General features: G+C 47.5%; 1 protein-coding gene across 1 annotated transcript in view; it reads right to left on the reverse strand.

Moving 5' to 3' along the window:
- LOC146036277 (class I histocompatibility antigen, Non-RT1.A alpha-1 chain-like) overlaps nucleotides 1-24,828 on the reverse strand; it is a 116,130-nt gene that overhangs the window by 87,053 nt on the left and 4,249 nt on the right. The gene's annotated exons all lie outside the window — the stretch shown is intronic.

A 24,828-nucleotide genomic window follows, 5' to 3' on the forward strand; every position in this document is an offset into this window, starting at 1 on the left:
TGAGAGACACAGAGACTGTTACATATCACACATATTATACACAGGACACAGCCATGTACAGCCCGGTATTACCTGTATACATACATATATCTTATAGTGTAATAATACTGCAGCGTGTGACTGTCTGAGAGAGACACAGAGACTGTTACATATCACACATATTATACATAGGACACAGACCACAGCCATGTACAGCCCGGTATTACCTGTATACATACATATATCTTATAGTGTAATAATACTGCAGCGTGTGACTGTCTGAGAGACACAGAGACTGTTACATATCACACATATTATACACAGGACACAGACCACAGCCATGTACAGCCCGGTATTACCTGTATACATACATATATCTTATAGTGTAATAATACTGCAGCGTGTGACTGTCTGAGAGACACAGAGACTGTTACATATCACACATATTATACACAGGACACAGACCACAGCCATGTACAGCCCGGTATTACCTGTATACATACATATATCTTATAGTGTAATAATACTGCAGCGTGTGACTGTCTGAGAGACACAGAGACTGTTACATATCACACATATTATACATAGGACACAGACCACAGCCATGTACAGCCCGGTATTACCTGTATACATACATATATCTTATAGTGTAATAATACCGCAGCGTGTGACTGTCTGAGAGACACAGAGACTGTTACATATCACACATATTATACACAGGACACAGACCACAGCCATGTACAGCCCGGTATTACCTGTATACATACATATATCTTATAGTGTAATAATACTGCAGCATGTGACTGTCTGAGAGACACAGAGACTGTTACATATCACACATATTATACACAGGACACAGACCACAGCCATGTACAGCCTGGTATTACCTGTATACATACATATATCTTATAGTGTAATAATACTGCAGCGTGTGACTCTCTGAGAGACACAGAGACTGTTACAGATCACACATATTATACACAGGACACAGACCACAGCCATGTATAGCCCGGTATTACCTGTATACATACATATATCTTATAGTGTAATAATACTGCAGCGTGTGACTGTCTGAGAGAGACACAGAGACTGTTACATATCACACATATTATACACAGGACACAGACCACAGCCATGTACAGCCTGGTATTACCTGTATACATACATATATCTTATAGTGTAATAATACTGCAGCGTGTGACTCTCTGAGAGACACAGAGACTGTTACAGATCACACATATTATACACAGGACACAGACCACAGCCATGTATAGCCCGGTATTACCTGTATACATACATATATCTTATAGTGTAATAATACTGCAGCGTGTGACTGTCTGAGAGAGACACAGAGACTGTTACATATCACACATATTATACACAGGACACAGACCACAGCCATGTACAGCCCGGTATTACCTGTACACATACATATATCTTATAGTGTAATAATACTGCAGCATGTGACTGTCTGAGAGACACAGAGACTGTTACATATCACACATATTATACACAGGACACAGAGCACAGCCCGGTATTACCTGTATACATACATATATCTTATAGTGTAATAATACTGCAGCATGTGACTGTCTGAGGGACACAGAGACTGTTACATATCACACATATTATACACAGGACACAGAGCACAGCCATGTACAGCCTGGTATTACCTGTATACATACATATATCTTATAGTGTAATAATACTGCAGCATGTGACTGTCTGAGAGACACAGAGACTGTTACATATCACACATATTATACACAGGACACAGACCACAGCCATGTACAGCCCGGTATTACCTGTATACATACATATATCTTATAGTGTAATAATACTGCAGCGTGTGACTGTCTGAGAGAGACACAGAGACTGTTACATATCACACATATTATACACAGACCACAGCCATGTACAGCCCGGTATTACCTGTATACATACATATATCTTATAGTGTAATAATACTGCAGCGTGTGACTGTCTGAGAGAGACACAGAGACTGTTACATATCACACATATTATACACAGGACACAGACCACAGCCATGTACAGCCCGGTATTACCTGTATACATACATATATCTTATAGTGTAATAATACTGCAGCGTGTGACTGTCTGAGAGACACAGAGACTGTTACATATCACACATATTATACACAGCACACAGACCACAGCCATGTACAGCCTGGTATTACCTGTATACATACATATATCTTATAGTGTAATAATACTGCAGCGTGTGACTGTCTGAGAGAGACACACAGAGACTGTTACATATCACACATATTATACACAGGACACAGACCACAGCCATGTACAGCCCGGTATTACCTATATACATACATATATCTTATAGTGTAATAATACTGCAGCATGTGACTGTCTGAGAGAGACACAGAGACTGTTACATATCACATATATTATACACAGGACACAGACCACAGCCATGTACAGCCCGGTATTACCTGTATACATACATATATCTTATATTGTAATAATACTGCAGTGTGTGACTGTCTGAGAGAGACACAGAGACTGTTACATATCACACGTATTATACACAGGACACAGACCACAGCCATGTACAGCCCGGTATTACCTGTATACATACATATATCTTATAGTGTAATAATACTGCAGCGTGTGACTGTCTGAGAGACACAGAGACTGTTACATATTACATATATTATACACAGGACACAGACCACAGCCATGTACAGCCCGGTATTACCTGTATACATACATATATCTTATAGTGTAATAATACCACAGCGTGTGACTGTCTGAGAGAGACACAGAGACTGTTACATATCACACATATTATACACAGGACACAGACCACAGCCATGTACATCCCGGTATTACCTGTATACATACATATATCTTATAGTGTAATAATACTGCAGCGTGTGACTGTCTGAGAGACACAGAGACTGTTACATATCACACATATTATACACAGGACACAGACCACAGCCATGTACAGCCCGGTATTACCTGTATACATACATATATCTTATAGTGTAATAATACTGCAGCGTGTGTCTGTCTGAGAGACACAGAGACTGTTACATATCACACATATTATACACAGGATACAGACCACAGCCATGTACAGCCCGGTATTACCTGTATACATACATATATCTTATAGTGTAATAATACTGCAGCATGTGACTGTCTGAGAGACACAGAGACTGTTACATATCACACATATTATACACAGGACACAGACCACAGCCATGTACAGCCCGGTATTACCTGTATACATACATATATCTCATAGTGTAATAATACTGCAGCATGTGACTGTCTGAGAGACACAGAGACTGTTACATATCACACATATTATACACAGGATACAGACCACAGCCATGTACAGCCCGGTATTACCTGTATACATACATATATCTTATAGTGTAATAATACTGAAGCGTGTGACTGTCTGAGAGACACAGAGACTGTTACATATCACACATATTATACACAGCACACAGACCACAGCCATGTACAGCCCGGTATTACCTGTATACATACATATATCTTATAGTGTAATAATACTGCAGCGTGTGACTGTCTGAGAGACACAGAGACTGTTACATATCACACATATTATACACAGCACACAGACCACAGCCATGTACAGCCCAGTATTACCTGTATACATACATATATCTTATAGTGTAATAATACTGCAGCGTGTGACTGTCTGAGAGACACAGAGACTGTTACATATCACACATATTATACACAGCACACAGACCACAGCCATGTACAGCCTGGTATTACCTGTATACATACATATATCTTATAGTGTAATAATACTGCAGCATGTACGGGCAAATTTTTGGCTTACTTAGCTAGAGAGGACCTTCCCCCCACTGTTATACATAGTATAAAACAGAGTGACGGTACTTTGTGTGAGGGTACTCTCCCAATTGCCTTGGTCTTTCATGACCATTATCGCTCCGTATATCGGACTAGAACTGACTACACGTTGGTGGAGTTGGGTGACTACCTTGACCAGATAACTGTCCCTAGACTGGGTGATGACTCGAGGAACTTATTGGAGGCCCCCATTTCCCTGGAGGAGGTGGAGATAGCAATCAAATCATTCCCTAATTCCAAAGCCCCTGGGGTAGATGGACTCCCGATCGAGCTGTATAAAACCCATATAGCTTACTTTGCCCCGAAACTACTCCTACTTTTCAATTATCTATTGGCACAGGGTTCTCTCCCGCCATCCATGTCGGAGGCTCTGATAGTTCTAATTCCTAAACCTGGGAAGGACCCGCTGTCTCCAGACTCCTACCGGCCTATCTCTTTGTTGTCCACGGATATCAAGGTGCTGGCCAAGCTCCTAGCTACACGCCTAAACGCGGTTGTGCTGGAGCTGGTGCATGCTGATCAAACCGGCTTCATGCCGGGAAGATCGACGGCTCTTAATTTGCGCCGCCTGTTTACTTATTTACAGTGGGCCGGTGAGGGACTGGAAGATGCGGTTATTGTTTCTCTGGACGCAGCTCGTGCCTTTGACTCGGTGGAATGGGGTTACTTATGGGCGGTGTTGTCAAAGTTTGGGATAGGGCCAAACTTTCTGGCCTGGGTTAAGTTGCTATACTCCAGCCCAGCAGCCCGACTTAGGGTTAATGGTTATACTACGGACTCATTTGCCTTGGGTAGGGGCACTAGGCAGGGATGCCCCCTGTCCCCCTTACTGTTCGCCCTTGCTGTGGAACCATTAGCATGCTGTATCAGAGCTTCTCCTCGGGTGGGTGGCCTTCTAATTGAGGGCAGGGAGGAAAAAATTGGGTTATATGCAGATGACATGATACTCTACTTGGCCAATATGGCGTCCTCACTCCCCTTCCTTCTCACTTTAATGTCAGAATTCGCCCGTTTTTCAGGGGTGGGCATTAACTGGGATAAATCGGTGGTGTTCCCAATACTTCCCAATGTTTCAAAACCCCCCTCATATAACTACCCGCTCCGTTGGTGCACCCAATTTAAGTATTTGGGCATACAGATCTCCCACTCCCCCACAGATTTTATGACCCTAAACTTGACACCTCAAATAGACGCACTGAGACAAAGAGCTCGGATCTGGCAGTCGCTCCCCCTGTCGGTTACTGGCAGGGTGAATCTAATCAAAATGATAATTCAACCCAAATTTCTTTACATTCTGCAGAATTCCCCAGTATATATTCCAGCCACTAAATTCCAGCTCATCTCACGTTGTATTACCACCTTTGTTTGGGGTGGGAAACGCGCTCGTATTGCAGCTAAAACCTTATGCAGGTCCCGGTGGGATGGGGGGTTGGCGCTCCCTGATCTGAGGCTATACTATCTAGCCGTCCAACTTGCCCAGCTGGTAGAATGGATAGAGCCGGTTGATTATGGCTATTTACCTAGTGCACTCTTGGCTAAAGCGGGATTGGCTTTCACACCCTTGCAGTTCCTACTGGCCCGGGTGCCCCTGGTGACCCTCTCCCCTCTTCTACAGCAGGCTCGTAGAGTCTGGTTGGCGGCGAGGGTGGTGAGGGATGACCGAGTCATAGACTCCAGATCGCCTATTTGGCGGAATAGGGATTTTCCTGAACTCTGCAAATTAGGGGCGGGTAGGGAGTGGATGTCCTATGGGGTCGCTGAGATTGGTCACCTCTTTCAGGAAGGTGTGCTACATTCCTTTGATCAGTTACAAAATACGTATGGTATCCCGAGGCATTTTTTCTATAAATATCTACAGTTAAGGCATGCGCTGAATACGCAGTGGAGGGGTGTTATCCCTGAGTTAGCGGACAGCTCGGTTCACACGATGGTCCGTGAACTCCCTGACCGGAGGAGGGTCTCTGCTCTATATTCCATTCTCCTCACCTTTGCCGGGGTCGGTCAACTAGATGCACTACGAGGCAGATGGGAGGCAGACCTGGGACCTTTAGATGATGAGGACTGGTCCCATATGTGTGGGTCACCTAAACGAGCCACGGCATACGCCAGATTCCAGCAGATCCAATTGTACATTCTACACCGGGTCTACTGGACTCCACATAGGCTGTTGCAAATTGGGGGTACTGCGGGTGGTGGATGTCCCAAATATGGGGAGGAGGGGGCAAACTTCTGGCACCTGCTTTGGAGTTGTCCACAATTACAAACTTACTGGGAACAGATGCTTAATAAGATCAGAAGTACTGAAGTGCAGGTACCTGCCCTTGATCCGCGTTTGTGTATTTTTGAGTTAGGAATGGAGGAGGCTTTCCCCAAATTTCAGAGGATTTACTTGAATAATCTCTTCATGCTTGCCCGGGTGTGTATTGCGAGGGCCTGGATGAGTCCTAACGCACCCTCTATTTATATGTGGATAGCTCTTGTTAACACTACTATCTCGCATGAAAAATTTATGTATAATAAGCGTAAATGCCCAGATAAATTCGAAAAGGTCTGGCACCCTTGGACGTCTTCACCGTTATATATCCAGGATTCTGATACATAGCCCGCTATAATCTTTAAATTAGACCTGCTTAGCACAACAAGGACCTACGACACTGGTCGCTTTATTGACAACTGTTGTACTAATGCCTCATGAGTCATAATATTTTTGTTTGTCAGCGCAAATAATGAACATTTTGTATTGCATGATGTACTGACATGACTGAACTGATCTAACGCACACTTGAAACTGATGTGTTTTGTTTCTTTTTTGTTTTACATTCCTTCTTATTTTTTGTTGTATTATGTAAGGTTTGTTATGTTTTTATTAATGTGCATTGCAAAATATAATAAAAATACATGATTTAAAAAAAAAAAAAAATAATACTGCAGCATGTGACTGTCTGAGAGACACAGAGACTGTTACATATCACACATATTATACACAGGACACAGACCACAGCCACGTACAGCCCGGTATTACCTGTATACATACATATATCTTATAGTGTAATAATACTGCAGCGTGTGACTGTCTGAGAGACACAGAGACTGTTACATATCACACATATTATACACAGGACACAGACCACAGCCATGTACAGCCCGGTATTACCTGTATACATACATATATCTTATAGTGTAATAATACTGCAGCGTGTGACTGTCTGAGAGACACAGAGACTGTTACATATCACACATATTATACACAGGACACAGACCACAGCCATGTACAGCCCGGTATTACCTGTATACATACATATATCTTATAGTGTAATAATACTGCAGCATGTGACTGTCTGAGAGACACAGAGACTGTTACATATCACACATATTATACACAGGACACAGACCACAGCCATGTACAGCCCGGTATTACCTGTATACATACATATATCTTATAGTGTAATAATACTGCAGCATGTGACTGTCTGAGAGACACAGAGACAGTGGCGGAACTCCCGGAGGCAATGGAGTCATCTGCCGCCGGGCGCCAGCCTTAAAGGGGCCACTGGCTCCATTGCCTCCTGGGAGTCCAGCCAGAGATGCCACAGCGCAGTGCCCCACTATTATTTGTATTACACTATTATTTGTATTACACTCGCTGCGCAGCAGCTGCAGCAGGAAGAGGCTGAGGAGCTCTGGCGGCTGGTGCTTCCCTCCTCCTCAGTCCCCGTGCGCCGCGTGGAGGCGGAAATGTTGGACGCGTCTAGTCCAGTCCCCGGCTCCACGGAGCAGGAGAGTAGTAGCAGCGCCGGCGGCCGGGCACAGTGAGCAGAGCAGCGGAGGCAGGGAGCAGGATTGAAGCAGCAGCTGAGTGGCCGGGAACGTAGGCGCTGGCGGGAGCAGGTGATTAGCGGCACTGCGGCAGCCAGCAGCCAGGGACCATGATAAGGGCAGCGGCAGCCGGGACCACATGAGAAGGCCAGTATCAGGTGAGCAAAGGCCGGTATCAGGTGAGCAGTTGCAGCCAGCAGAGGCCGGCCCCTGTGAGCCACTCAATGCTAGTGGGAACAGATCTGCTTCCTCTTCCTACCTTCTCCTGTACCCCTCTCGACTCACCCTCTGCCACCTCGCCCCATTTCACCAAGTCACCGTGACCTCACCCCCTGTCAGCATGCCCCTCTTCCCCTTCTTGCCTCAGCCCATCTCCTCATCCCGCCACCTCGCCCCTTATCACCTCAGCCCATCACCTCGCCCCTTCTCACCGCAGCCCATCACCTCGTCCCTTCTCACCGCAGCCCATCACCTCACCCCTTCTCACCGCAGCCCATCACCTTGTCCCTTCTCACTGCAGCCCGTCACCTCACCTCTTCTCACCGCAGCCCATCACCTCACCCCTTCTCACCGCAGCCCATCACCTTGTCCCTTCTCACCTCAGCCCGTCACCTCACCCCTTCTCACCTCAGCCTGTCACCTTGTCCCTTCTCACGGCAGCCCGTCACTTCGCCCCTTCTTACCACAGCATGTTATTTCGGCCCTTCTTACCACAGCCCGTCACCTCGCCCCTTCTTTTCGTAGCCCATCACCTCTCCCTTCTTACCGCAGCCCATCACCTCTCCCACTCTCACCATAGTACATCATCTCGCCCCTTCTCACCTCAGTCAGTCGTCTTGCCCTGTCCCCTCTCGTCTCAGCCCATCGCCTCACCCCCTCTTGTCTAAGCCTGTCACATCGCCAGCTCTCACCTTCTCCACTTACCTCCCCCATCCCTTAGTCTCACCTCTCTCTCACCTGTCTCCCTCTCTTTATCCCCCCCCCACGCTATCTCTTTCCTCTCCATCACCTTTTCTCTCCCCTTTGCTCTCTCTACTACCCCATCTCTATCACCCTCTATCTGCCTGGCAGTTTCTTCTCTTTTTCTATCTCTCTCTGTCTCTCTCACCTACTCCCCTCCCTCTACCCCTTCTCTCACTGTCCCTCCATCTTACCTGTCTCTTTATCTCTCTCTGCCCTAGTCTTGCACTCCTCCCTCTCTTGTTCCTTCCCATTTCTCTATCTGACATGTCTCTCACACCTCTAACTCCTCTAATTACCTATTTTTTCATGAAAAATAAGCTCAAAAGAATGTGTGGGATGCCAATTTATATAAGATGAGGGGTCTCTGGTACCCACACATGTTTTCACTGAGGGCTACCACTGCGCCATGGTGCCCAGAGAACGGTGCCACAATCTAACTCCCTCTGCAACCATATCATCCCTATTAATAGTGCCCCCCCCCCCTGTTTTTGTAGGGAACCGCCCCTGCTCACAGTGCTCTCATGGAGCAGGTGACAGGAGCTCTGTGTGCGCTCCAGCAGCCTGCCTGCTGCCCTTCCACCATGCTGTAGAGCAGGGGTGGCCAACCGGTCAGAGGTAAAGAGCCGAAAAATATCGGTAGTCAAGCTAAAGAGCCGACATCATGTGCGCGCCGAAGGCGCATGCGCAAAAAAAGGAGCGTAGTCTATTTTGACCCCTTGGGTGTGTGTGATACAAATATGTCTCCAATAGTGCAGTGCCATATATACATATGCCCCCAATAGTGCCAGATACACATATGCCCCCCACGGTGCCAGGTATGCACCACACGGTGCCGGGAATGCCCCTACGGAGCCAGAAAGCCACAAATTTCCCAGCAGCAGCACTCACCGTTGTTGCTGCTGCTGCCGGGCAGGGAGAGGACAGTCTGGTGTCCCCCTGCAGTCCTCCTATCATGTCACCGATGGGAGGAGAGCACAGCACACCGCGCGTCTCCTTCCTCCTCACTTCCCTGTGACTGGGCCGTCCACCAATTAAAGCTTGCTGGCTGGCTCCTGACTGGCTGCTTGCCCATTCACAAGGATGCACAGTAAGGGGTAGGAGAGATGCGCACTCTACTCCCCTCAGAAGGAGAAAGGATTCAGGGAACTGGCAGCAGGGGGGACTGGGACGGACGGTGGGCAGCAGTGGGAGCAGGAGCCGCACTTTACAAGGGGGAGAGCCGCATGAGGCTCAAGAGCCACGGGTTGGCCACCACTGCTGTAGAGTCTGCACCCAGCATACAGGAAAAAACCTGAAACAGTAGTGTGGTGCCTGCTGCTGAATTCCTTCGCCTGCTGCATTTCAGGATGCACTCCTCCCAGGCCCGACTGACAGAATAAAGCAGGTACTGTTTTTATTTTTACTAGTTTAATTGTGCTGCTTTACCAAACTAGAAAAATTTCTAGTGATGCCACTGCAGCGAGGAGAGGTTGCGGCGGGGTCAGTGCTGCACCAGGAGCTGGACAGCTCCACTCCTCCCTGATGCACACTCACCTGCCAGGACCAGAGACAGAGCCCACGGCAGAGGAGCGCAAGAGGAGATGTTCTGGCAGAGTCCCCACAGCAAGCCGCGGTTCGGGTATGCAACAAGCCGCACCTGTAGGCAAGGCACCGCTACTGTGCTTGATGCCGGAAACCGGGGCTAAAGGTATCAGGGGTAGAGGGGTACATACCAGCTGGAGTTTGTCACTAGGGAAAGAGGATTACTCAGTCAGTACTGCATTTAGTTCTTACTGAAAGAAATGCTGAAAAAATAGGATTTTGGGTACCTACCGGTAAATCCTTTTCTCGTAGTCCATATGGGATACTGGGCTTCACTACTATGGGGATTGAGACCTCCGCAGGAGAGACAGGCACATAAAAGAACTTTCAGTGTGGGTGCACTGGCTCCTCCCCTCAATCTCCCTCCACTAGTCAGTTAATGCAAAAACTGTGCCGAAGGAGAGCATGTGAGGAGTATGTGATAATGTATTGTGGTGAGATTCATCCAGCACACCCAAACGAACAAAAAACATATAAAAGAGGTGAATCCTAACAACTTAAGAGGACACCTGTAACTAGAACAAATCTATAGTCATATTTATCCTATAGAAAACAAGGCAATAAGCCTAACAATAAAGTAGGTCTGACAGCAGAAAAAGCCGCACTGAGGCGGGCTCCCAGTATCCCATATGGACTACGAGAAAAGGATTTACCGGTAGGTACCCAAAATCCTATTTTCTCTACCGTCCAATGGGATACTGGGCTTCACTACTATGGGGAGGTCCCAAAGCTACCAGAACGGGTGGGAACATGCGGATTCTGCTGTAGAACCGCATTCCCGAACTGGGAATCCTCCCTGGCCAGGGTGTCAAACTTGTAGAACTTCACAAATGTGTGTTGCCCTGACCAAGTAGCGGCCCTGCATAGCTGCATTGCCGACACCCCTCGAGCAGCCGCCCAAGAGGTACCTACAGACCTGGTTGAGTGAGCCTTTACTGAAAAAGGAAGCGACAAACCAGCTGATGCATAAGCCTGCTGGATAGTACATCTTATCCACCTGGCAATGGTACGCGTTGAAGCAGGTAAACCCTTCTTCTGCGCATCATAAAGCACAAACAGGCTGTCCGTCTTACGGATCCTAGCTGTGCGCTTGACATACCCCTTAAGGGTGAGGACCACATCCAAGGTATCTGGTATATCTGGGTGTGTCGCGCTAGAAGGAACCACAATAGGTTGGTTTAGGTGGAACCCTGACACCACCTTTGGAAGGAATTGTGGTCTAGTCCTGAGTTCCGCCCTATCGTTGTGGAACACAAGGTAAGGGCTCCGACAAGATAAGGCCCCGAGCTCGGACACCCTCCTGGCCGAAGCTAGAGCCAGCAGAACAACAGTCTTCCAAGTGAGGTGTCGCAGCTCAGACTCTTCCAGTGGAACAAACCGGGCTGATTTTAAGAAAGTAAGAACTACTTCCAAATCCCATGGTGCAGTGGGAGGCACAAAGGGGGGCTGAATCCTCAGCACCCCTTGTAAGAAGGTTTGCACTTCCGGCAAGGCCGCAATCTTTTTCTGAAAAAACACAGATAGTGCGGAGATTTGGACCTTTAAGGAACCCAATCTGAGTCCCTTATCCAGGCCAGCCTGAAGGAAACGTAGCAGACTGTTTAATCGAAAACTGGCCGGAGGCAAGTCATTCTTCTCACACCAGGCAATATATCTGCGCCATATTACATGATAATGAGCAGCCGTCACCGGCTTCCTGGCTTTTATCATTGTAGTGACGACAGAGGGATGGAGACCCTTGTGGACTAAGATCTGCCGCTCAACCTCCAGGCCGTTAAACGTAGCCGCTGTAAGTCCTGGAAGACGAACGGGCCCTGGAGGAGCAGGTCTTCTCTTAGGGGCAGACGCCACGGGTCTTCCACTAGCATGGCCTGAATGTCCCCGTACCAGGCCCTTCTTGGCCAGTCTGGTGCCACCAGTATGGCCTCCGTCCCCTGATGCCGGAGCCGCTTTAGCACCCGAGCCAACAATGGGAGAGGTGGGAAGAGGTACACCAATTGGAAATCCCAGGTCCAGGTGAGAGCGTCCACCGCTATCGCCCCTGGGTCTCTGGTCCGTGCACAGTACATTGCTACCTTGTGGTTCAATCGTGAAGCCATCAGGTCGATCTGAGGGAGCCCCCACAGATCCACTATGGCATTGAACACTTGAGTGTGAAGGCCCCACTCTCCCGGGTGAAGATCGTGACGACTCAGGAAGTCCGCCTCCCAATTGTCGACCCCCGGGATAAAAATGGCAGACAGGGCCTGGACATTCTGTTCCGCCCAGGACAGAATTTTTGACGCTTCTCTCATGCAAGGCATGCTCTTGGTACCACCCTGCCGATTTATATAGGCCACAGTGGTGGCATTGTCCGACTGGACCTGGATCGCCTTTCCCTGTAACAATGGAGCTGCCTGTAACAGGGCATAGTAGACCGCCCTCAACTCCAGCTTGTTGATATGAAGGCCTGACTCCAGTGGAGACCATCGACCCTGTAGGCGGACTCCCTGTGTCACAGCTCCCCAGCCCCTCAGGCTGGCGTCCGTGGTTACCAGAATCCAGTCCTGGATCTGGAACCGTCTGCCTGCCAACAAATTGGATGAATCTAGCCACCACTGTAGCGAGATCCTGGTTCTTGTTGCAAGGCCAATCCTTCTGCGCATCTGCAGGGGGGAGCCGGACCATTTTGTCAGAATATCCAATTGAAAAGTCCTGGAATGGAAGCGGCCAAATTGTATTGCTTCGAATGAAGCCACCATCTTGCCTAGAAGCCGGAGGCAAAGATGGATCTGTACCAGAGGTGACTGTAGGACCTCCCTGACCAGCTGTTGTATTGCAGTGACCTTTTCCATCGGCAGAAAGACTTTTTGTTCTGATGTATCCAGGATCATGCCCAAGAAAACCATTCTCTGGGTTGGAACCAGCGATGATTTGGGCATGTTTAGGATCCAGCCGTGGTCTCTTAGAACCTGTATGGACAGATTGAGAGCACTGCTTAAAGCCTCCGCCGACCCTGCTTTTATTAGCAGGTCGTCCAGGTATGGCACTACATTCACCCTTCGGAGCCTGAGTAGTGACATCATTTCCGCCATTACCTTTGTGAAAACCCGCGGGGCTGTCGACAGGCCGAAAGGTAACGCCCGGAATTGGTAATGGTCGTTTCCCAAGGCAAACCTGAGATAGATTTGGTGTGGGGGCCAGATAGGAATGTGTAGGTAGGCGTCTTTGACGTCTATAGAGGCCAGGAACTCCCCTCTTTCTAGGCTGGCGATCACAGAGCGCAAGGACTCCATCCTGAACTTGAACACGCGCAGGAAGGGGTTCAGTGACTTTAGATTCAGGATGGGTCTTACTGAGCCGTCTGGCTTCTGTACCAGGAATAAGTTGGAATAATATCCCTGGCCCTGCTCCGTGTCTGGCACCGGTACAATTACCTGAGACTGAAGCAGCCTGGTAATGGCCCCCTGAAGGAGCACCTGATCTTCCTGGGATGCTGGAAGTGCCGACCTGAAGTATCGTCTGGGAGGGGGTTTGTCGAATTCCAGCCTGTAACCTAGAGAAATGAGACCTCTGGCCCAGGAATCCAGACCCGAGGCGTCCCACACATGGCTGAAATGCAACAATCGCGCTCCCACCGCGAGAGAGTCTCGTGGCGGGAAAACCCCGTCATGCTGCAGGCTTAGAGGAAGTCGTGGCATTTGGACGGTCCTGGGTGTTGGAGGTGTTAGGCTTCCTAAACTTGCCTCTCGTGCCCCTGCTGGCATTGGAGGCGCCCCTAGCCTTGGGGCGAAACCTGTTCCCACGAAAGGACTGCTGGGAAGCACCTGTGAAGGTACGCTTTGCAACCGTGGGGGCTGATGGAAGGAAGGTAGATTTTCCTGCAGTGGCTTTGGAAATCCAACCGTCTAATTCACTGCCAAACAGCCATTCTCCTGTAAAGGGAATACCCTCCACACTCTTCTTTGAGTCTACATCTGCAGACCACTGCCGCAGCCACAAGGCCCTGCGGTGTCCTGAATGTGACGCAGGCTGTCCCCTATCTGGGCCACAGTCATGTCACCCAACAACCCTTCCTGAATCTGGGTTGACCAGGTATGAATAGCCTTGGCCATCCAGCAGCTGGCTAAAACTGGACGCTGGGATGCCCCACTAGCCGTATATATGGACTTGAGGGTAGCTTCCAGCCTTCTGTCCGCCCCGTCCTTAAGGGTGGATACCCCTGGGACTGGTAACAACACCTTCTTAGAGAGGCGGGAAACAGAGGAGTCCACTACCGGTGGCTCCTCCCATTTCTTTCTGCCCAAAGGTTCAAAAGGATATGCATTTGTGAACCTTTTTGAAAGAGTAAACCTCTTATCAGGGTTTTGCCATGCAGCCCTGAAAGCAGTTTCTAACTCTGCCTGCTCAGGGAAGTACACTGGCTGTTTCTTCTGAGTCATGAAGAAAGGATCTCCTTCTGTGGGTGCCTCTATTGGGAGATCTAAAACATCCCTAATGGCCCTGATAAGGGGCTCGGGACCATGCACTGCCGTCTCAGGAGCTGGTTCCTGTAGACCCTGCTCCTCACCCTCCTCCAATATGTCCTCATCGTCCTCATCTGTGTCAGGATCCATAGCAGTAGCCTGCCTCTTTTGAGGCTGTGCGGGCGGAGGAGGTACATTTTGGGTATGAAGAATATCCACCCTGGCAGCTAACATGGACAATTCCCTCTGAACCCTCTGCGTTTGCTGAGTGTTAGTGGAAAGCTGTGAAGCCACAGAATCCAACAAGGTCTTTATGTTGGAGGCCCACGCAGGCTCCTGCTCGTCTGCCTGCGACTGCCCCGCAAGCTGTGGGGGAACCCCACTGATCTGGGTGTCAGCACTACTGGGCTGTGGTGACATACAAGCCTCACAAGTAACCTGGGACTGTGACTTGGGCACAAACTTGGTGCTACACACCATACAAGTGAACTTTTTCACCATGATGAGATAATACTACAATGTCTGTAGTAACAAACACAACCCCCACGCAGTCACACACGTGCACACACTGCTGGATGTGTTTCCTCTGAGTGAAAACAGACTATGTGCTTGCTTTATGCTGTGTCTGTAACTAGACAGTGGGGAAAAAACAGAGCAATTGGGGAGCCAAGTGCACCCTTAACCTGAACTCACAGATCTGGGTGAGCTGGTAACGCTAAACACAGTGATATAAACAACACAGTGTCTGACTAAGCTAGATAGCGCAGCAGCGCTAAATCGCTATAAAAAACCTGCTGTCTCTGCCGTGCTGCAAGTACCCGGATCCACCACGCCAGTGAGGAGCCCTGTAATGGAGTCTGGCAGCGTGTGAAGAAGCAGGAAGTGACAGCGCGCGCCCAGCAGAGCTTGGTCCCGCTCTGAGTGAAGCCCCGCCCCCTTACACGGAGCTGGCGCTTACATATAATTATACTGACATTATTAAAGGTGTAAAATATATATCATACATTATACCCTGAGGGGTGTCCCTGGTGGTCCAGCGGTAGCACCCCTATGCCAGTTATCAGACGCGGTGTTCACGCGGTCCCTGCTGGAGAGCCGCCATTACTAGCCGTCGTCTTGCCGCACCAGAAATGGCTGCGGGGACCCCTTGTGGGACCCCCAGCCTGTACTCACCACCGATGTCTTCAGACCTGTCAGGGGTGTGCGGCGGCTAGGGGACTTGCTCGCTACAGCGCAATGCTGTGCGGTGACAAGTCCCACGCAGGACTGGATTGTCCTGTAGCAGGGTCAGCTCTGCACCTGAAGAGGTCGGGGACTGACCCTTCCCCTGACACCCACGAAGCAGGACAGCTGTGTGGTCACCACAGCGCCCCAAAATAACAAACTTGAAAATAAATGTGGAAAAAACTCTGGAGCATCCAGAAGCACTGCCTCTCCTGAGGCACATTTTTCAAAACTGACTAGTGGAGGGAGATTGAGGGGAGGAGCCAGTGCACCCACACTGAAAGTTCTTTTATGTGCCTGTCTCTCCTGCGGAGGTCTCAATCCCCATAGTAGTGAAGCCCAGTATCCCATTGGACGGTAGAGAAAAAGGAGATAACCAGTAGAACTCCAGCTGCTACTGATTGTTGACCCTTGCTGACATATTATTGTCCTTATCCACCAGGCACTAAACTCGACAATTACTCAATAGTTAAAGCTCTCCACCAATGTTTTGGACCTGCACAACTCAAAATTTTTGACTCTGCAAACAAGTCATATGTTGTAAGGTTTGGTGAACCGGGTGGCCAAAATGTAGCAGCTGATAAACAATGTTTCACTAAAGAGAAGCCAAAGCAATTTTAGAGCTTTTGACTTCTATTATCACACCAACACCTGGTGACCTTTTTGAAGGGCGACCAAGACACTGTACGAGGAGGGGTAAGTGCCGAGGAGACCAGAGAGGTGCATGGAAGATGGCATTGAGAAGTTCAGGGGGATGGAAAAGTGCAGGAAAGGAGGGTGAATGGGGGGATGGAGAGGTGGAGGAAGAGAGAGGTGAAGAAGTGATTGGTCAATAGAGAGGTGCAAGGAGTGAGAGGTGTAGGGTGAGAGGTCAAAGGAGATGTGGGGGTGACAGACGTAAGGAGAGGTGCAGGGGAGGAGGGAATGAGGTGACAGGGGGACAGAAAGGTGCAGGTAAGGAAGGAGTAAGAGGTGCAGTGGTAACTGGGATGAAGAGGTGGACGGAGTGAGAGGTGTAGGGTTGAACAGTCGATGGTGAGGCGAAGGGGTGACAGATGGAGGTAGAGGAGCAAGGAAGGAGGGAGTGAGAGTAAGTTAAACCATGAATATATGCTGAAGTCCGTGGCACCGTAGCATATTGCATTATATATAATAAAGTGTGTGTATGGGGGGGAGGGGCACCAACATTCATCTTGCCTCCGGGCACCTGGGACGAACTTACGCCACTGCACAGAGACTGTTACATATCACACATATTATACACAGGACACAGACCACAGCCATGTACAGCCCGGTATTACCTGTATACATACATATATCTTATAGTGTAATAATACTGCAGCGTGTGACTGTCTGAGAGACACAGAGACTGTTACATATCACACATATTATACACAGGACACAGACCACAGCCATGTACAGCCCGGTATTACCTGTATACATACATATATCCTATAGTGTAATAATACTGCAGTGTGTGACTGTCTGAGAGAGACATAGAGACTGTTACATATCACACATATTATACACAGCACACAGACCACAGCCATGTACAGCCCGGTATTACCTGTATACATACATATATCTTATAGTGTAATAATACTGCAGCGTGTGACTGAGAGACACAGAGACTGTTACATATCACACATATTATACACAGGACACAGACCACAGCCATGTACAGCCCGGTATTACCTGTATACATACATATATCTTATAGTGTAATAATACTGCAGCTTGTGACTGTCTGAGAGAGACACAGAGACTGTTACATATCACACATATTATACACAGGACACAGACCACCACCATGTACAGCCTGGTATTACCTGTATACATACATATATCTTATAGTGTAATAATACTGCAGCGTGTGACTGTCTGAGAGACACAGAGACTGTTACATATCACACATATTATACACAGGACACAGACCACAGCCATGTACAGCCTGGTACCTGTATGTATACATACATATATCTTATAGTGTAATAATACTGCAGCGTGTGACTGTCTGAGAGACACAGAGACTGTTACATATCACACGTATTATACACAGGACACAGACCACAGCCATGTACAGCCCGGTATTACCTATATACATACATATATCTTATAGTGTAATAATACTGCAGCGTGTGACTGTCTGAGAGACACAGAGACTGTTACATATCACACATATTATACACAGGACACAAACCACAGCCATGTACAGCCTGGTACCTGTATGTATACATACATATATCTTATAGTGTAATAATACTGCAGCGTGTGACTGTCTGAGAGACACAGAGACTGTTACATATCACACATATTATACACAGGACACAGACCACAGCCATGTACAGCCTGGTACCTGTATGTATACATACATATATCTTATAGTGTAATAATACTGCAGCGTGTGACTGTCTGAGAGACACAGAGACTGTTACATATCACACATATTATACACAGGACACAGACCACAGCCATGTACAGCCCGGTATTACCTGTATACATACATATATCTTATAGTGTAATAATACTGCAGCGTGTGACTGTCTGAGAGAGACACAGAGACTGTTACATATCACACATATTATACACAGGACACAGACCACAGCCATGTACAGCCCGGTATTACCTGTATACATACATATATCTTATAGTGTAATAATACTGCAGCGTGTGACTGTCTGAGAGACACAGAGACTGTTACATATCACACATATTATACACAGGACACAGACCACAGCCATGTACAGCCCGGTATTACCTGTATACATACATATATCTTATAGTGTAATAATACTGCAGCGTGTGACTGTCTGAGAGACACAGAGACTGTTACATATCACACATATTATACACAGGACACAGACCACAGCCATGTACAGCCTGGTACCTGTATGTATACATACATATATCTTATAGTGTAATAATACTGCAGCGTGTGACTGTCTGAGAGACACAGAGACTGTTACATATCACACATATTATACACAGGTCACAGCCATGTACAGCCCGGTATTACCTGTATACATATATATATCTTATAGTGTAATAATACTGCAGCGTGTGACTGTCTGAGAGACACAGAGACTGTTACATATCACACATATTATACACAGGACACAGACCACAGCCATGTACAGCCCGGTATTACCTGTATACATACATATATCTTATAGTGTAATAATACTGCAGCTTGTGACTGTCTGAGAGACACAGAGACTGTTACATATCACACATATTATACACAGGACACAGACCACAGCCATGTACAGCCCGGTATTACCTGTATACATACATATATCTTATAGTGTAATAATACTGCAGCGTGTGACTGTCTGAGAGACACAGAGACTGTTACATATCACACATATTATACACAGGACACAGACCACAGCCATGTACAGCCCGGTATTACCTGTATACATACATATATCTTATAGTGTAATAATACTGCAGCATGTGACTGTCTGAGAGACACAGAGACTGTTACATATCACACATATTATACACAGGACACAGACCACAGCCATGTACAGCCCGGTATTACCTGTATACATACATATATCTTATAGTGTAATAATACTGCAGCGTGTGACTGAGAGACACAGAGACTGTTACATATCACACATATTATACACAGGACACAGACCACAGCCATGTTCAGCCCGGTATTACCTGTATACATACATATATCTTATAGTGTAATAATACTGCAGCATGTGACTGTCTGAGAGACACAGAGACTGTTACATATCACACATATTATACACAGGACACAGACCACAGCCATGTACAGCCCGGTATTACCTGTATACATACATATATCTTATAGTGTAATAATACTGCAGCGTGTGACTGTCTGAGAGACACAGAGACTGTTACATATAACACATATTATACACAGGACACAGACCACAGCCATGTACAGCATGGTATTACCTGTATACATACATATATCTTATAGTGTAATAATACTGCAGCGTGTGACTGAGAGACACAGAGACTGTTACATATCACACATATTATACACAGGACACAGACCACAGCCATGTACAGCCCGGTATTACCTGTATACATACATATATCTTATAGTGTAATAATACTGCAGCGTGTGACTGAGAGACACAGAGACTGTTACATATCACACATATATTATACACAGGACACAGACCACAGCCATGTACAGCCCGGTATTACCTGTATACATACATATATCTTATAGTGTAATAATACTGCAGCGTGTGACTGTCTGAGAGACACAGAGACTGTTACATATCACACATATTATACACAGGACACAGACCACAGCCATGTACAGCCCGGTATTACCTGTATACATACATATATCTTATAGTGTAATAATACTGCAGCGTGTGACTGTCTGAGAGACACAGAGACTGTTACATATCACACATATTATACACAGGACACAGACCACAGCCATGTACAGCCTGGTACCTGTATGTATACATACATATATCTTATAGTGTAATAATACTGCAGCGTGTGACTGTCTGAGAGACACAGAGACTGTTACATATCACACATATTATACACAGGTCACAGCCATGTACAGCCCGGTATTACCTGTATACATATATATATCTTATAGTGTAATAATACTGCAGCGTGTGACTGTCTGAGAGACACAGAGACTGTTACATATCACACATATTATACACAGGACACAGACCACAGCCATGTACAGCCCGGTATTACCTGTATACATACATATATCTTATAGTGTAATAATACTGCAGCGTGTGACTGTCTGAGAGACACAGAGACTGTTATATATAACACATATTATACACAGGACACAGACCACAGCCATGTACAGCATGGTATTACCTGTATACATACATATATCTTATAGTGTAATAATACTGCAGCGTGTGACTGAGAGACACAGAGACTGTTACATATCACACATATTATACACAGGACACAGACCACAGCCATGTACAGCCCGGTATTACCTGTATACATACATATATCTTATAGTGTAATAATACTGCAGCGTGTGACTGAGAGACACAGAGACTGTTACATATCACACATATATTATACACAGGACACAGACCACAGCCATGTACAGCCCGGTATTACCTGTATACATACATATATATCTTATAGTGTAATAATACTGCAGCGTGTGACTGAGAGACACAGAGACTGTTACATATCACACATATATTATACACAGGACACAGACCACAGCCATGTACAGCCCGGTATTACCTGTATACATACATATATCTTATAGTGTAATAATACTGCAGCGTGTGACTGTCTGAGAGACACAGAGACTGTTACATATCACACATATTATACACAGGACACAGACCACAGCCATGTACAGCCCGGTATTACCTGTATACATACATATATCTTATAGTGTAATAATACTGCAGCATGTGACTGTCTGAGAGAGACACAGAGACTGTTACATATCACACATATTATACACAGGACACAGACCACAGCCATGTACAGCCCGGTATTACCTGTATACATACATATATCTTATAGTGTAATAATACTGCAGCGTGTGACTGTCTGAGAGACACAGAGGGAGGGGTGTTCTAACATCCGCAGCCCTGTATCGCCCCCCTTCGCCGGCCACCGCATTGTTAATAACCCCATATGCTCTAACATACAGTATGCGATCATTAACACAAGGGACAGCTCTTGCGATAAGAGCTGACCCCTGCGATGCGGCCGAGGCCTTCTGGGTCTGAGACCAGGGAGTCCCTCCCTCTGCACATGCGCAGAGCGCCAGAGACGGCTGCAGGGCATGCTGACGGGGGGGGGGGGGGGGGGGGGTTGGTTTAGAGAATACAGAAATGCGGTAATATCCAAGATAACTGTGTTTTTACCGCATTTCTGGTTTAGACCATCCCGCCAGAGACTGTTACATATGATACATATTATACACATGACACAGACCACAGCCATACATGTGCATGATCCCTTACAGCTGCTAAGCCTCATAGCCCATACCATGCCGAACTTACAGATGGGTACATGCCCACCATACACCTAGGGGATTATTCATATTGATTCGCAAGATTACAAATTCGAAGCCTTGTGAGTCCACCAAACCCCGCCTTGCGAGTGGTGGCCTGCCCCCCCCCCCCCCCATGCAGCATGTGTTAGCACGCACTGGCTCCGAACATTCGCAGGCGGTGGCCCCAGACCTCCGAATGATGTGGAAGCATACCCTCCCAACATGAACCATTCCATTAGGTACAAAAAGCTCTGTTTCTGGAGCTCCTTACCACTGGCAGTTACAGATGTGAGCCTGCAGCACTGTCCCATATTCAAAAAGGGGAGCCACACCTAATGCCACCTCAAACATCACTGTCCTGGACTCCATGGCAGTTGATGTGACCCCCCTCTTTGAATTTTGGACTGTGCTGGAGTAGTCCCACCTCTAACTGCCACTGGCAGGGAAGTCCAGGAATAGAGCATTTTGTACCTAATGGAATGGGTCAAGTTGGAGGGTATGTGGAAGGCACTCGCAACTTTTAGGGTTGGTCTAAGGTAACCTTAGATGTGCGTGGGCATTCTGAAGGAAGTGGGCCGGCAGCTCACTTCAAGTGATGTGAGCTGCCCACCCCTGGCACCCACGTCACCGGGCAATATCCATGGGAACGACAAGCGTTTACATGGGAACGCCCATGAAATGCTGGGTGTTACCACGGGCAAGTCCCCCGGCCCACAGCTCCCCAGTCTGTTCGCCATGGCCACACGCACCCTGCATCTGCACATGCAAAACATTGGCTCCGTGCGAACGAAGGGGCCAGTGTGAACGGACAAGAATAAGGTCCTTAGTACAGCACTGTCCATGTGATCCTATTGTGGGGTCATCACAAAGATAACAGGTACAGAAGTGGAACATTGTTACATCATGGCTGTTCCCCAGAGACTGCACGCGGCTTCCAGTTATACTGACATTTATATCCCGGCAGGGAGCTGCTCCTCGGCCCCATCTCTGGAGTTCCAAAATGTATCTGTTAACCCAGCTCTGTTCTGATGAGAGGATATTCCCTTTGTTATTTCTGCACAGGGGGTTATTCAGACCTGATCGCATGACTGCAGATGATTCACAGACCAGGCGATTATCGAGTGACTGCGCAAGTGTACGGCTCACAGTAGACATGCGCGATGTCAGCCAGCGATAAAATCCAGTATCTTTTTTCGTCGCTGGCCATATGCAAGTTAGTAGACAGGAAGCCGGTGTTTCTGGGGGTCAGACTGCGTATTCTGGGGTGTGTCAGGAGAACTCTGGCTTTCCCGAGGATTTGCAGGGAGGGTCTGTGAAGTCAGCTCCGACCTCGATCAGCCGGATATTATTTTAGGCTCCTTCAATACCTCATTGATTGTGGTGGTTATGGGCCCGAAGAGAGACTGGGAGTTAACGCCTCTGATGTGAGGATATTCTCTGGGCAGAACCTATAGTACCTCAGTGCAGGTATATAGCAGTCAGGATGGTGTTATTTGCAGGTGTAATGCTCTGATGCTGGAAGCAGTGTGGCTGGGTACTGAGGATAGTCTCTGGTCAGAACCTGTAGTACCTCAGTGCAGGTATAAAGCAGTCTGGATGCCGTTATTTGCAGGTGTAATGCTCTGATGCTGGAAGCAGTGCAGCTGGGTACTGAGGATATTCTCTGGTCAGAACCTGTAGTACCTCAGTGCAGGTATATAGCAGTCAGGATGCCGTTATTTGCAGGTGTAATGCTCTGATGCTGGAAGCAGTGCAGCTGGGTTCTGAGGTCAGAACCTGTAGTACCTCAGTGCAGGTATATAGCAGTCAGGATGCTGTTATTTGCAGGTGTAATGCTCTGATGCTGGAAGCAGTGCAGCTGGGTTCTGAGGTCAGAACCTGTAGTACCTCAGTGCAGGTATATAGCAGTCAGGATGCCGTTATTTGCAGGTGTAATGCTGATGCTGGAAGCAGTACGGCTGGGTACTGATGATAGTCTCTGGTCAGAACCTGTAGTACCTCAGTACAGGTATATAGCAGTCAGGATGCCGTTATTTGCAGGTGTAATGCTCTGATGCTGGAAGCAGTGCGGCTGGGTACTGATGATATTCTCTGGTCAGAACCTGTAGTACCTCAGTGCAGGTATATAGCAGTCAGGATGCTGTTATTTGCAGGTGTAATGCTCTGATGCTGGAAGCAGTGCAGCTGGGTACTGATGATGTTCTCTGGTCAGAACCTGTAGTACCTCAGTGCAGGTACATAGCAGTCAGGATGCCGTTATTTGCAGGTGTAATGCTCTGATGCTGGAAGCAGTGAGACTGGGTACCGAGGATATTCTCTGGTCAGAACCTGTAGTACCTCAGTGCAGGTATAAAGCAGTCAGGATGGTGTTATTTGCAGGTGTAATGCTCTGATGCTGGAAGCAGTGCGGCTGGGTACTGAGGATATTCTCTGGTCAGAACCTGTAGTACCCCAGTGCAGGTATATAGCAGTCAGGATGCCGTTATTTGCAGGTGTAATGCTCTGATGCTGGAAGCAGTGCGGCTGGGTACTGAGGATATTCTCTGGTCAGGACCTGTAGTACCTCAGTGCAGGTATATAGCAGTCAGGATGCCGTTATTTGCAGGTGTAATGCTCTGATGCTGGAAGCAGTGCAGCTGGGTACTGAGGATATTCTCTGGTTAGAACCTGTAGTACCTCAGTGCAGGTATACAGCAGTCAGGATGCCGTTATTTGCAGGTGTAATGCTCTGATGCTGGAAGCAGTGCGGCTGGGTACTGAGGATATTCTCTGGTCAGAACCTGTAGTACCTCAGTGCAGGTATATAGCAGTCAGGATGCTGTTATTTGCAGGTGTAATGCTCTGATGCTGGAAGCAGTGCGGCTGGGTACTGATGATATTCTCTGGTCAGAACCTGTAGTACCTCAGTGCAGGTATATAGCA

The sequence above is a fragment of the Crinia signifera genome, chromosome 9 (assembly GCF_055691185.1).
Source record: "Crinia signifera chromosome 9, ASM5569118v1, whole genome shotgun sequence".
Lineage (NCBI taxonomy): Eukaryota > Metazoa > Chordata > Amphibia > Anura > Myobatrachidae > Crinia > Crinia signifera.